Source organism: Zalophus californianus, chromosome 11, assembly GCF_009762305.2.
Source record: "Zalophus californianus isolate mZalCal1 chromosome 11, mZalCal1.pri.v2, whole genome shotgun sequence".
Taxonomy (NCBI): Eukaryota; Metazoa; Chordata; class Mammalia; order Carnivora; family Otariidae; genus Zalophus; species Zalophus californianus.
The window spans coordinates 58,405,356-58,418,149 of NC_045605.1; the positions used below are offsets into that span (position 1 = coordinate 58,405,356).

The following is a 12,794-nucleotide window of genomic DNA, read 5'->3' on the forward strand; positions in this document are numbered from 1 at the left end:
GTATGAGTGTGTGAGTGTGTGTGTGTGTGTGTGTGTGTGTGTGTGTGTGTTCATGCCTCCATGTTGTGGACCTCAGGCTTTGCCACACTGGGTTCATACTGTAGTCAACTTACCCCCTGGCATGTGAATTGTCTGTTCAGTGTGTAACCCCATTCCAACCTGCAGGCTCTGCCAGGACTCCTCTCTGCATTTCTACCCCAAGCTCAGGGCCCGACACCGGGGGTTTCTTCTCCAGCACCCATGGCCCAGGCTTGACCACATGGAAGGTGGCCTGATGACTGAGGGGAAGAGACCACAGTGCTGCCTGAGGCCCAAGAGTTAAACTCGTGGGACAGGGCTCAGGGCTAGGGGCCCAGAGGGAGACTGGGGGGGGTGGGGGGAGGCGGCCTGGGCTGGCTGCGGGTCCGGGCCTCTCTGGGCTCTTTGTCCAAATATGGAAGGTTTTTTTGTCTCCATTTGAGTCACGCCGGCCATGGCCCAAGAGATCTGCTTTCCAGATACTGCAGGCGGGACTGCGCCAGCACTGCCTGCCCTGCCCCTACCCACCCCTCCTTCCCCTGCCTGTGGTTCATCTCAGCACCCTTGCAACCCAGAGCTTTCTCCACAAGCAAGGAGCCCCAGCACCCACCTCAGCTGCACTCTGGCACCAAAAGAAAAGTCCCTGGGCCAATGGTGGGAGGAAATACTCATTCCCTCTGCCTGCCCATCACCTCCTCTTGCAGCCCAAGGGCCCCTCATATTGAAGTGAGCCATTCGCCTAGGATTGACTGAGCCACCACGATGTGCTCCTTCCTGGGGCTGCACTGTGGACTGCAAACCCAGTGGGTTTCCTACGTCCAAAGCGGAGTCCACTCTCTCCTCCCTTGTACCCACCTTGGTGATGGCACCGCCGCCCATCCAGGCAGGCCTGAAAGCCAGGAGCCTGAGTGACGTTCACAGATCCTGGAACCAGACTGTCTGGGTTTCGACTCCAATTCCCCACTTAGTTAGCTTCCCTAAACCAGGCGGAACTACTTTGTCAGGCTTTGCCCCAGGCTCCTCATCTAGAAACAGGGATGACAGTACCTCTCCAGAGGTGGTTGTGAGAAAATAAATTGAGTGGCTGCGTGGAAAGTGCTCAGACCAGTGCCTGGCACACAGGGAGAGCTTGACACGCTTTGCTACCACTACGTGTGAACCCCCACCCCTGAGTCGTACCACATTCAGTCAAGCACTATGGGCCAGATCTCCTAAGACTTTCCATCCACTTCCTTCTTGACCTCTCTGCTACATTAGACCAAATTCACTCCCACAGCCTTGGAGTGAGGCCAGCCTAGGTTCTAATCCCACCACCTCTCTCCTGAGCTCTGTGATCTGAGCTGGGAACCTCACCTTCCCTGGGCCTCAGCGTCTGGTTCCCACCTCACCCTTACCCCTAACTCGTACTGGCCTGGGACGTACCCTTTGCCATCTGTCAACTCTCACCTGCCTGGGTGCTCAGGCCTGTCATCTCCAGGGTAGAGACCGAACAAGGCTGGTCAAGGGTGGTGAGAAGGGTTCCGAGGAGCCTGGGAACTCCCCAAGGGCAGGGCCCAGCTCTCCCCCCCCTGCCTTCCCCACTCCCTCCACATTATTTATTTAGTAAGTGTGTTTTGATGCCCCCTGTGCCAGGAACAGGAGGGCTTGGCGAGGGTGGAGCCACTTGCCCAGAACCATGTACCAGGTCACAGGGTGAACGAGGCGCCCCACCCACATCTCCACACCTCGGAACTTCTGAGGTCTGCCACCCCCCACACTCCCACCCCAGAAGAAAGGGGTTGCAATCAGCTGCCAGTGGAGGCAGGGGTGGTTCCTGACACTCAGGCTACGATGCCGAGGGGACACACCCCTATACAAGGCCCTCTCCTGAAGGCCTGGTCCTGGCCACGGGTGGGCCTCTGTCTGACTCTGTCAGAGGCAGGGAGATAATAAGGAAAAGAGACGGCCAGAAGGGGCGAGGCTGGGGGAGGAGGGCAGGGAGGACAGGGGAGGGAGGAGAGAAGAAAGCACAGAGCCCCAGTGAGGGAAAGGTCTGGTGGGAGGAAGGAGGGAGGAGGTCTCCGGCAGCCCAAGGCCCTGGGTCCAGGTGAAGAGGTGGGGCAGGCAGGATAAGGGCTTGCCCCGCCCTCCTCCTCCCCCTCCCCTCCCCGTCCCCCCCTTCCCCCTCTAGCCTTGGGGCCAGGCCCAGGACTATTTTTAGCTGGGGCTGAATTTAGCTGTTCCCTCGGAAATTCCTCACCCGCCCCAGGCACCGCCCCCGCTGGCCTTGGGGAGAAGCCTGCGAGCTCTGGTCCAGGAGGAGGCGAGGAGGACCCAGGGTGCCACAAGGAGCTAGAAGGGTACGTAGGCATCTGATGAGGAAACGGGCTCAGATCAGGCCCCAGATCTGAGTTACTGCTCTCCCTACAGCCTGCCCTCCTCTCCTCCAGGAAGGCCTCCAGGACTGCAGGGCCAGAGGCCAGCACTTGTCTTGGGGTCTGGGGTACAAATTTCACAAGGATACTTTGTGTCTGACTGCAGGACCCACTGGGAGCACTGCTAGCCAGATGGCCTGCCTGTCTACCTACCGGTCCCTCTACCCCCAGCTCCTGAGGGCCGGCACAGTCCAGAGCTTTCTGGGACTCTGCGACATCTGGGATTCCCACTTCACAGAGAGGGAGACTGAGACTGAGTGCCTAGTCTTGGGTCCTAGCTAGCAAGGCAGCACTGGCCTGCTCCTTCTCCCCCGCGCCCCATGCTCCCCACCCAGGCCAATGCCAGAAGGAGTGGGACTGGGGGCATAGCCTGGAGCTCCGCTCTTCTCTGGAGACCCCACTGAGAAGCAGGCACTTCTCCCTAGAGCAGGAGGGACTGAAGTTAGACAGGAAGTACAGCGACAGAGACAGGGACCTGAGCTGGCTCAGAGCCCCCTTCCCCTTCTAGAAATACGGAGGAACACCCTGCCCTGAGGCAGGGGGATGACTCAGATGACCTCACATTCTGTCCCACTGCCATATTCTCTAACTGAAGTGAGGGAGGTGGGCCCTCCTCCCCTCATCCCAGTTTCTGATAGGGCCCCTGAGCCTAAATTTAAGTTGTCAGGTTTTACCTCCAAATGATTTCCCTAGTAAGTCCTTTTTTTTTTTTTTCCATCCTGCATCACCTGTACCCCTTAGCTCGGGCTTCTCATCTCTTGCCTTCTGCAGTCCACAACCAGAGAATGTTTTTTTAATGTGTCCCACCTGGCAATGCTCCTCCTTAGCTCCTAACCTTCCATGGGTCCCCACTGCCCACAGGACAAAGCCCAGGCCATTTAACTTGGCACTTAAGACCTTCAACCTGGCTCCTTGCACACACAGCCTCTCCCTGTGTGCTCTGGTCAAAGACAGACCTCTCTGCAGACCTCTATCAAGGCTTCTTTCTCCTGCCTGGCTCAGTCCAACTCCCTGAAATGCCAAGTGACCCATGCCATCCCCACTCAAGAATTCCCAGTGGCCCCATATATATGCAGCAGTCCAAGTGCAGGGCTGGAACAGCAGTGAGGTGCACAGGGCAGATGGCTGGGCCTGGTCCGCTCCGTCTCAGCCTTGGGGAAGACCACTCCCCTTGCTGGCCCTCAGTTTACCCTCTCAATTATGCCAGGGTAAGGGATAGTTAGAAGACACAGCTGGCTTTTCTTTTCTTTTTTCTTTCTTTCTTTCTTTCTTTCTTTCTTCTTTCTTTCTTTCTTTCTTTCTTTCTTTCTTTCTTTCTTTCTTTCTTTCTTTCTTTCTTCTTTCTTTCTTTCTTTCTTCTTCTTTCTTTCTTTCTTTCTTTCTTTCTTTCTTTCTTTCTTTCTTTCCTTTCTTTCTTTCTTTCTTTCTTTCTTTCTTTCTTTCTTTCTCTCTCTCTCTCTCTCTCTCTCTCTCTCTCTCTCTCTCTCTCTCTCTCTCTCTCTCTCTTTCTTTCTTTCTTTCTCTTTCTTTCTTTCTTTCTTTCTTTCTCTTTCTTTCTTTCTTTCTTTCTTTCTTTCTTTCTTTCTTTCTTTTCTTTCTTTCTTTCTTTATTTCTTTTTCTTTCTTTCTTTCTTTCTTTCTTTTTATTTCTTTCTTTTTCTTTTTCTTTCTTTCTCTCTCTCTCTCTCTCTTTCTTTCTTTCTTTCTTTCTTTCTTTCTTTCTTTCTCTTTCTCTCTCTTCCTTTCTTTCTCTCTCTCCCTCTCTCTCTTTCCTTTCTTCCTTTCAGATTTTATTTATTTGTCAGAGAGAGAGAGAGAGAGATGGACAGCAGGAGCGGCAGGCAGAGGGAGAAGCAGACTCCCCACTGAGTAGGGAGCCCGATGCTGGACTCAATCCCAGGACCCTGGGATCATGATCTGAGCCAAAGGCAGCCGCTTGACCGACTAAACCACCCAGGCGTCCTGCCACAGCTGGTTTCTAAAGATCTTTCCAGGTGGACCTCCTGGGATGGAGGGTCCTAACCCTCTTCTTCCTCCTCCTGCCTCCTGGCCTGCCAAGAAGTTGGACATCACACCACCATGCCGCTCCACAACCCCACTCTCAGGGAGACAGGGGGAGACAGAGGGGGACAGTGAGGAACCAGGAATGAGACTTCAGTGACACAGGCAGCCAAGAAAGATAGAGTCAGTAGGATTTTTGGGGGGAAGGGTCCCTTCGTGTCCTTCCATCCCTTCCCTTCCACATCTGCTCCCTGACCTCCAATGCCCTGTCCTGGGAAAGGACTGGCTGTTTGTCTAAGGGGGCTCAGGGGGAGGGGTCTCAGCAGTCCCAGGAGGCTGGGCTGTGGGGCTGGCTGGCGGCCAGGACACCCCGCCTCCCTCCCTCCTGCTCCTTGCTGCTCTGGGGCAGGGCCTGCTCACCCCCTGGGAACCAATAAACAGGAAACAGACACCAACCTGGCGCTAGCTCCCTCAGCCTGGCCCCCTCCGACACAGTCCCCCCCCCCCAACTGGCCCAGGACCCGCCCCGCCTCTCCTTGGCCCCAGAATCTCAGAACCAAGAAGTAACCATCTCAAATGCACGAACAAAATCAAGCTAAGAGGTATGGACTCCTGGAAAAAAAACAGAATCCTTCATCCTGAAACCACAAGATTCTACACTCTGAACAAGCAATCTCAAAAGTGCATGCTCTTAAAGTGGCCACCGTTCTGAGAGCTTCTAAACCTGGGGTCCTGGGCTGACAAGGCAGGACACTGAGGCTCCGAGCTAAGATGAAATGACTTGTTAGTTTTCACCCAGTGAGTGACTCAGAGTCGGCTCTGAGATGTTAACCCTTATTGGTCTGACCCCAAAGCCCACCAGACCCTCAGACTCCCTGGCTTGGAGGGGCTGTTGAGCCCTGCTTCAGAGGCTGGTTCCAATGGGTCTGGGGCTTTGACCAGGGAGGGCTCTGGCTCTGCTCAGCCTCCCAGGTTGGGGCTGGCGGTAACAAAGCAGGAGGGGGAGCTGGCGAGAAGAGCAAAGACAGTAAGATACTTGATTCCCCCCAAACGCCTAGTCCTCTCCTCTGCCCACCTCCCATCTCCAAAGGCCCAGGCTACTGGGCCACGGAACCTACCCAGTCAGTACCCCACCTGCCCTCCTGTCTAGAGCTCTGTCCTCTGCTTTAAGCTGGAAAGAGATGCTGAGAATCTGAGCATCCTGAAGTCAAGGTCTATTTGAATCTTAGAATCCTAGTCCCTTAGAATCCTCTTGCCTCTCAGTCCTGAAGGAAGGAACTAACACTTCTTGAGCACTTACTATGTGCCAAGCCCTCTTAGCATGATTTCATTTACTCTTAACAATAATCCTTGGTGGAGTGAGGGGGCAGTGCAGAGGAGTCTGTAAATGCTTGCCCTGGGTCCCAAAGCCAGCCTTGGGGGGAGAAGGGATCCGGGTTGTGCTCCTTCCCTCCACATGCCCCCTCCTGGGAAGTGCCTCGGCATGAAGGGACCCGACAGGTCCTTTGGTCCAAGAGCACCAGGGTCACCAATCCCCAACACAGAGCTCCCGGCACACGGGGATAGGGAGCCCCCCCATCTGCCCCAAAGATGTCCATGTCCTAACCCCTGGAACCCGTGAATATGTTACCTTACATGGCAAAGGGGACTTTGCAGAGTAAGGATTTTGCAATTATCCTGGATGATCCGTGTGGGCCCAAAGTAATCACCAGGTTCCTCACAAGAGGGAGGCAGGAGGTACGGGTGAGGGAAAGATGCTGCTGGCTTTGAAGACCGAGGAAGGGGTCACAAAGCAAGAAGTGCCAGCAGATACCATAAGCTGCCAAAGGCAAGGACACAGGTTTTCCCCTAAAGCTTCCAGAAGAAACAGAGCCCTATTAACGCCTTAATTTTTAGCCCAGTGAAACCCTTTTCTTCTGACCTCCAGAACCGTAAGATAATATTTGTACTGTTCTAAGTCCTAAGTGTGTAGTACTTTGCCACAGCAGCAAAAGGAGACCAATACACCACCCATCTGCCAACCTAGACTGGAATCAACTCATGTCCCTCTGACCTCAGGTGCAAAAGCGGACTCCCCCTCAGTCTCTCCCTGCCTTAGGAGCGTCTCAGAGCCACGTGGCGGCCCCATGCCCTGGACAAAGTTTAAAAATCCTGGTGGCCGTAGCATCACCACTTCTGGGGCTAGGCCCCAGCCTGAGCCTCACAGCCTGCCACCCGGGGGGGTCAGAGGCCTCATCTGTGTGTGTGCGCGGTGGAGCCCAGAACAGCAGCTGGTGGCAAGGGCAAGGCCTCGGGGGCCAGACCTGGTGCGGCCCAGCCCCACTCAGCCTCAGTCTCCTCAGCCGCCGAATGGGGCCCCACCTGCCAGCTCTTCAGTCTACAAATTGAGACCTACTCGGGAAAGCTGTTGCCTCTCCCACCAGCCCGGGGGTGGGGTGGCGGGGGGGGGGGAGCTTCTATCCTGGTGCCCAAGAGCATGGAGGAATCTGTGGCTCTGAGGGGAAGGGACTTACTGAATGCCATACACCAGCAAAGTGTAGAGGCTAAGGCTGGACACCATCTCCTGATCCCTAGTGCAGACCTTCATGTGCTACACCACGTCATCCCTGGTGACCCTGGCTACTGGAGGGGGTGGTCGTGGACACCCCTCCGGGAGCTCAGACACCCTGGTTGGGGCCCCAGGCCCCTGCATGCCATCGGCTGGGACTCACTCACTGCCCAGGGCCTGGCAGCCTGGCAGCTGTCCTCTGCCTGGATCCACCCCTGGAATGCCCCAGAGGATTGGGTGGAAATGGGAGGAGAGGATCAACTCCCAAGGCGGGGGCATTGGCTCCAATAGGCTCTTGCTTCCCAGGGGACCCAGAGCCCCCATTTTAGGGCGTGCCAGCAAGGCGCCAGGCTGCCTGGGCACATTTCCCAATAAGTACGCCAGGGCTTCAAGCCTTTCTGGGAAACATGGGCTCCCCCTTCCCCCACCCTACCACTGCCATTCTAGCCAACTCTGCTCAGTGGGAACTCTGTGGGACCAACGTATGGCCTGGGAGCCAGGACACCTGGGGCCAAATCCCATATTTGAGTCACAGAGCATTAGGCAAACCTCTGTCTACTCTGGACCGGCTTCTTCATCCATATACTGGGACCATGGCAATGCCCACCTGGCTAGAGGACCAGATGGGAGGGACAGGGTTACCTTAGGGTAGTGTGCGCTCCCTGTCCCAGGAGATATGCAAGCTGGAGCTGATGGGTGTCGTGGCGGCTGAAGAGGAGACACCAGTGGGACATGGCACTGTTGCTTTCCTCACCAGGGCCCTGTGGTGGTTCCACCCTCCTACTCTTTGAGCCCAGCCAGTGTGGGTCTGCAAGGGGCAGTCAGTGTAGCCTACAGCCCCAGGACACCCTGGGGGCTTTATCAACTTCCCCCTCCCCACACTAATCAACCCCTCACACACTGCCCAGCTGTGAGAGCCACAGTAGCTCTGTGCTCACCTTGAACGCTGGGGTCCAGGCTCTCACAAAACCCTCTGGGCTGCAGCAGAAACCCACTACTCCACCACCTCGGTCCCAGCCTAAGCCACCATCAGCTCTTACCCAGATTATTCCAGTGGCCTCCTTACCGGCCTCCCTGCCTCCACCCTGGGCCCCTGCAATCTACCCTGACAGAGCAGACAGAGCAGACCTAGTAAAGCCTAAGTCAGATCAGGTCACTGTGTGCCTACCCCATCTCACTTCAAGTCAACGCTGGAGTCCTCCTACTGGCCTATGAGATCTGCCTCCACCCTGATCCACTCCCACCCTCCCTTACCTCTCTGACCTCATTCCCATTTTGCTCCATCCACACAGTCCTCTTGGATGATTCCTCCAACACACTTCTACCTCAGGACTTTTGCACTTGCTGTTCCTCTCTGCCCAGAATGTTCTTTCCCTGAGATGGCCACCTGGCTTGCTCTCTCACTTTTTCCAGGCCTCTGCTCAGATCTCACTTCCTGAGAGAGGCTTTCCCAGACCTCTTGATCTAAGATAGTACTCCCTCCGTCAGTCTCTACTCCCTTAACCTGCTTTCTTTTGCTCCCTAGCCCCTACCTCTCCCTGATGCATAATGTATCCATTTACACACAGGTCTCCTCACTAGTCTGGAAGCTCCATGAGGCCAGGCCTTTGTTTTGTTTGTTACTGTATCCCCAGGACCTGGGAGAGTGCCCAGCGCATCCAGGAGCTCAGTAAGTATTTGTTATAGGGATGAATGCATTGCTCTATCAAGGGTCACCCATGTCTCTATAGAAACTCCTACCACACACAACCTGCCATGTCTTTCCTACTTCCTAGCCTTTGCTCACGTTGTGCCCTCCTCCTAGAACCCTCCCTCTCTTCTCTGGCTGTACAAACTCTTCCAGTTTTCAAGGTCAGGCTCCAGGCATAACCTCCTCCAAGAAGTTTCCCTTGCCAGCCCTCAGGCCGATTCCTCAACATCCTAAGGGCCCTTCAGTCTGCTTCTAGATTCTGAACTCTCTGAGTGTCTGGTTCCTCTGGCCCGGGGAGTGCCTTCATCTGCTGCAGGGCAGCATGTGTAGCCTGAGATCACAGATGGGGGCGGGGGGAAGGAAGCAGGAGGGGCAAGTTCCTCCACTGAGAGGGTGCTGGGGACAGGATTAGCAGCAGCCCAGAGCATCCCAAACCTAGCTCGTCCCAGAAATGTGGGGCTGAAAAATGTCAGACTCAACTCTGGTCCATCCCCCAACTCTTCCATGTTTGGGGGGGGACCCATTCCCGGACTGTACTCCCTCCAATAGTCCCGGGCCCTCAGGAAGGCGTCGGGGGGGGAGGAATAAACAGAAGAAAGGGACAGCCCTCTGCCTGTCCTCCCCATGCCACCCTCCTACTGGGTGACAAGACATTTAATTATAGATATTTGGTACTACTCAGAACTCCAAATGTCCTGATTGCCTCCCCTCCCCAAACCAGTTTCCATGGAAAAATTATAGCAAAGAGCCAAGGAGGGAAAGGAGAGAAGCCCCGCCCCCATGGGTTCCCTGCCAAGGGGACACAGAGAAAAGACAGGTGATGAAGAGCTGCAACCCAGGCCTTCCTCAGCAAGGCAGGGAGCTGGCTGGGCAAGCTGGGGGGTGGGGGGTGGGCATGTCTGCTGGGGCAGGGGGTCGGTGCTTGGGCCTGGCTGTGCCTCGCCTAGCTGTGTGACCTTAGATGCAGCATTCTCCTTTCTGAGTCTCAAAGTTCTTTCCATCCCACCCCCAGGTCCCAGTGAATTAAATAACCACCAGGAAGGTGTTCAGGATGTTAGGGGTATGCAGGTGACCCCCCCCAACTCCCCCCTGACCCTGTCCCCCTTACTTAGATGGCAGGCCAATCCCACCAAGAAACAGGGATTGCTTGGGCTCCTCCACCTTTAAGACACTGACATTCTAGGATCCAGTGGGAATCTACCAGCCTGCAATTATAAGAATTCAGCACTGGAAGATTCTCACAGCTTTTACATTTGAAGAATGAAACATTCAGATACCTGGCATACAGTAAGTACTTAATAAATGTTAGCCACTGTTACTGCTATTCCAGTATGCTAAAATTCTGTGAGTCAATCCATCTATGATTCTGAGACACAAGTCATTTCCTGTTTCTGGGCTAGAGTTGTCACATCTGTCAAATGAGTATCAGTATCTGAGGAAGGAAAGTTAGGCTATAAGACTGTACTTTAAGGCCGGGGTAGGGGAATCCCTGGAAAGAAGTCTATCATCCAGGCTATTGCGGGTCTAAGTGGAAATGACAAGGGGTGTGGCAGGGGCAGGGCATGGAGGCTCTGCTGCCTGCTCCCAGCAGAAACACAAGCAGGTGTTCAGAGAATAAAATGACCACGAGCTATTCCTTATTCCCTGGGCTCCTAGGTTCTCACAGCTGTTGCACAGAGCTGCCTTTCCTTTCTCTTCCAGCAGCACTCCAACGCTTCCTGTTTCTGTTGACCACTCTGCAGGCTGTCCTCCCTCAGAGCTTCAAAGACCAGGTTGTCTAACATCCCACCGTACAGATGGGAAAACTGAGGCCCAAGATGACTCTGTCCAGGTCTCAGTGCGAGTCAGAGGCTGAGCCGGGCCTGGTACCCAGGCCACTGGCTCACAATGGGGATACGCCATGCAGAGGGCAAATGCAGCTTCTGGGTTGGGAGAGACCTGAGTTTGAGGGACTCCCCAAAGCCTGGGGTTGGGTCAGGGGCCACCTCTACCCACCAGGGCCTCTCTTGTTTGCCCCTGGCTGGGTTCAGCCTGATTTCTGCTACATCAGCAGAGTGTGAAAGCCTCTTCTCTTCCCTTCTTATTCTGGAGCTCACACCACACCATCTCCACCCACAGCCCAGGGAGCGTGACTGGAGCCCCGGGCCCGAAACAAGGGAACATTGTCTCTTCCATGGAAGCCGTAACGAGGGGGTGAACAGCTGCTCCCCATCTTCCTGGAGGCAGAAGGAAGGGTGTAGCAGAAGGGATTTGGGCTAGTAGATGGGAGAACTTCTAGGCTTTATGAGGGGGTTGGGGAATTAGGGAATGGTGATTCTCTTCTGAGCCAATGCAAGTCCACCAGGTAATACTGAGGCTCAGAGTGCCCAGCCCTGTGCTCAGAAACCAGTAGGGGACAGGGAGGAGGGGCCATGGCTGGTCACTGAGAAGTAGCTGGGGCAGTGGAGCCTGGTTTTTCCCCCCTCTCTCCTGCCCCCAGGGAGGGAGTGATCACACCACCCACTCACCCTATAAGAGCCTGCCAGGCAGAAACCATTACCCCCATTTTACAGAAGGGGAAAGTGAGGTATAGGGCAGGCATGTGACTGATCCTAGGCCACACAGGGATCTGGAGCCTCGGCTCAAACCCTGCTCTTCCAAATATTTACTAGTTCTTTCCTCTACGAGGCAAGAGGGAACATCAAGCTAGGCCTAGAAAGGTGGGAGGACTAGAGTGAGCTAAGGTTTGGAGGCTGCAGAGATGCTCTGTTGAGGACAGGGAGAAACCTGTATTATAGGCAGATATGCCCCACCTCATAGCCCTCCGGGGGTGGAGGAGGCTAAGCCTCTCCCTGAAGTTGGTGGGACAGGGGGACAATACGAAGGGAGACAGACCAAAAGCCAATTCTGCAAAAACTCCCACCTCCTCTCTGAGTCTCAATGCTTTCTTCTTAGGAGCATCCCCCCTCCCACAGTTTCCCTGAGTCCCTTGGTTCATTCCTGCCTTCTTCCCTAATTTAGCCTTCAAGGCTCCCTGAGGAGATAATTATGTGGGAAAGACAGCTGGGGAAGGGGCCCCTGGCAGGAGCTGCCCTTGCCCTCCCCCAGCCCTATGTTCCAAAGACAACTGGCACCGGAGTTAGGGGCAATCGGAGCTGTCCCACCAGGCTCTCACAAGGAAGGACAGGTCCAAAATTTCCAGTCCCCCACTCCCTGCCTGCTGGCTCTCTCTGTGGCCACTGTGAAAGACACCAGAGCCAGGACAAGGGGGAAACAGAGACAAGGAAAGAGAAACAAAGAAAGAGTTCAGAGGGGCCGTGAGAGTGCTGGGAACAGGGAGTGACCAAATTAGTCCAAGCTTTAGGGCTTCCAAGCTCTTCACACAGGCAGGGAACACAGTGGGAGTGTAGGCCATGGTTGAAATAACCCTGAGCCATCCCCACACTAGGCCCAGAACCCAAAACCCAAAGCCGAGCTTCCATTTCAGATGCGGGGGCATCATGGCACCTAGAACCTATTGGAACCCACAGCCAAAACTCCAGGGACATCTGAAGGCAGAAGTGGGGGCCTCCGAAGGGTTGAGTCCCTGGGGCTTAGGGTCTGGCAGAGGAAGGGGGAAGCACTTCAGAGTCACCAGGAAGCGGGTGGGGTGGGAGAGATGGAAGCTGGCGGGATGGGGGACCAGTGCCCCCACCCTGCTCCACAGCGGCAGCCCTGCCTGTGGGGGCTGGAGCCACTCCCAAACTCTCTCCAGGCCCCTGTCTGCTGAGCTTGGGCAGCCTCTTTTCTGTCCCTGCTCTCCCCTGAGAGCCCCCACTCTAAACAGAAGAAGCACTGGCAGACCTCAGGCACAAGAGCGCCTCAACTCCAACCTGTGAACTCCCAAATCTGTGCAGCACCAGCTGGATGGAGACATAGGGACCCTGTCCACAATCCCCGGCTTTCACAGATGCGGAGGCTGAGGCACAGAGAAAGGCCAGGGCCACCAAAGTACTTTATGGAGTCTTTTTTGCTCCTCCATAAAGTAATGCCTGTACCTCTCCAATTCTCCCAGGCTCAGGGACAAACCCACGTTTTGATCTGCCACAGGAGAGCCACACGAGGAAGAACAAACCTATGTCAACTGTGGGCCCCAAGCCCTAAT

General features: G+C 55.1%; 1 protein-coding gene across 1 annotated transcript in view; it reads right to left on the reverse strand.

Moving 5' to 3' along the window:
- ARHGEF17 (Rho guanine nucleotide exchange factor 17) overlaps positions 1–12,794 on the reverse strand; it is a 57,329-nt gene that overhangs the window by 39,846 nt on the left and 4,689 nt on the right. The gene's annotated exons all lie outside the window — the stretch shown is intronic.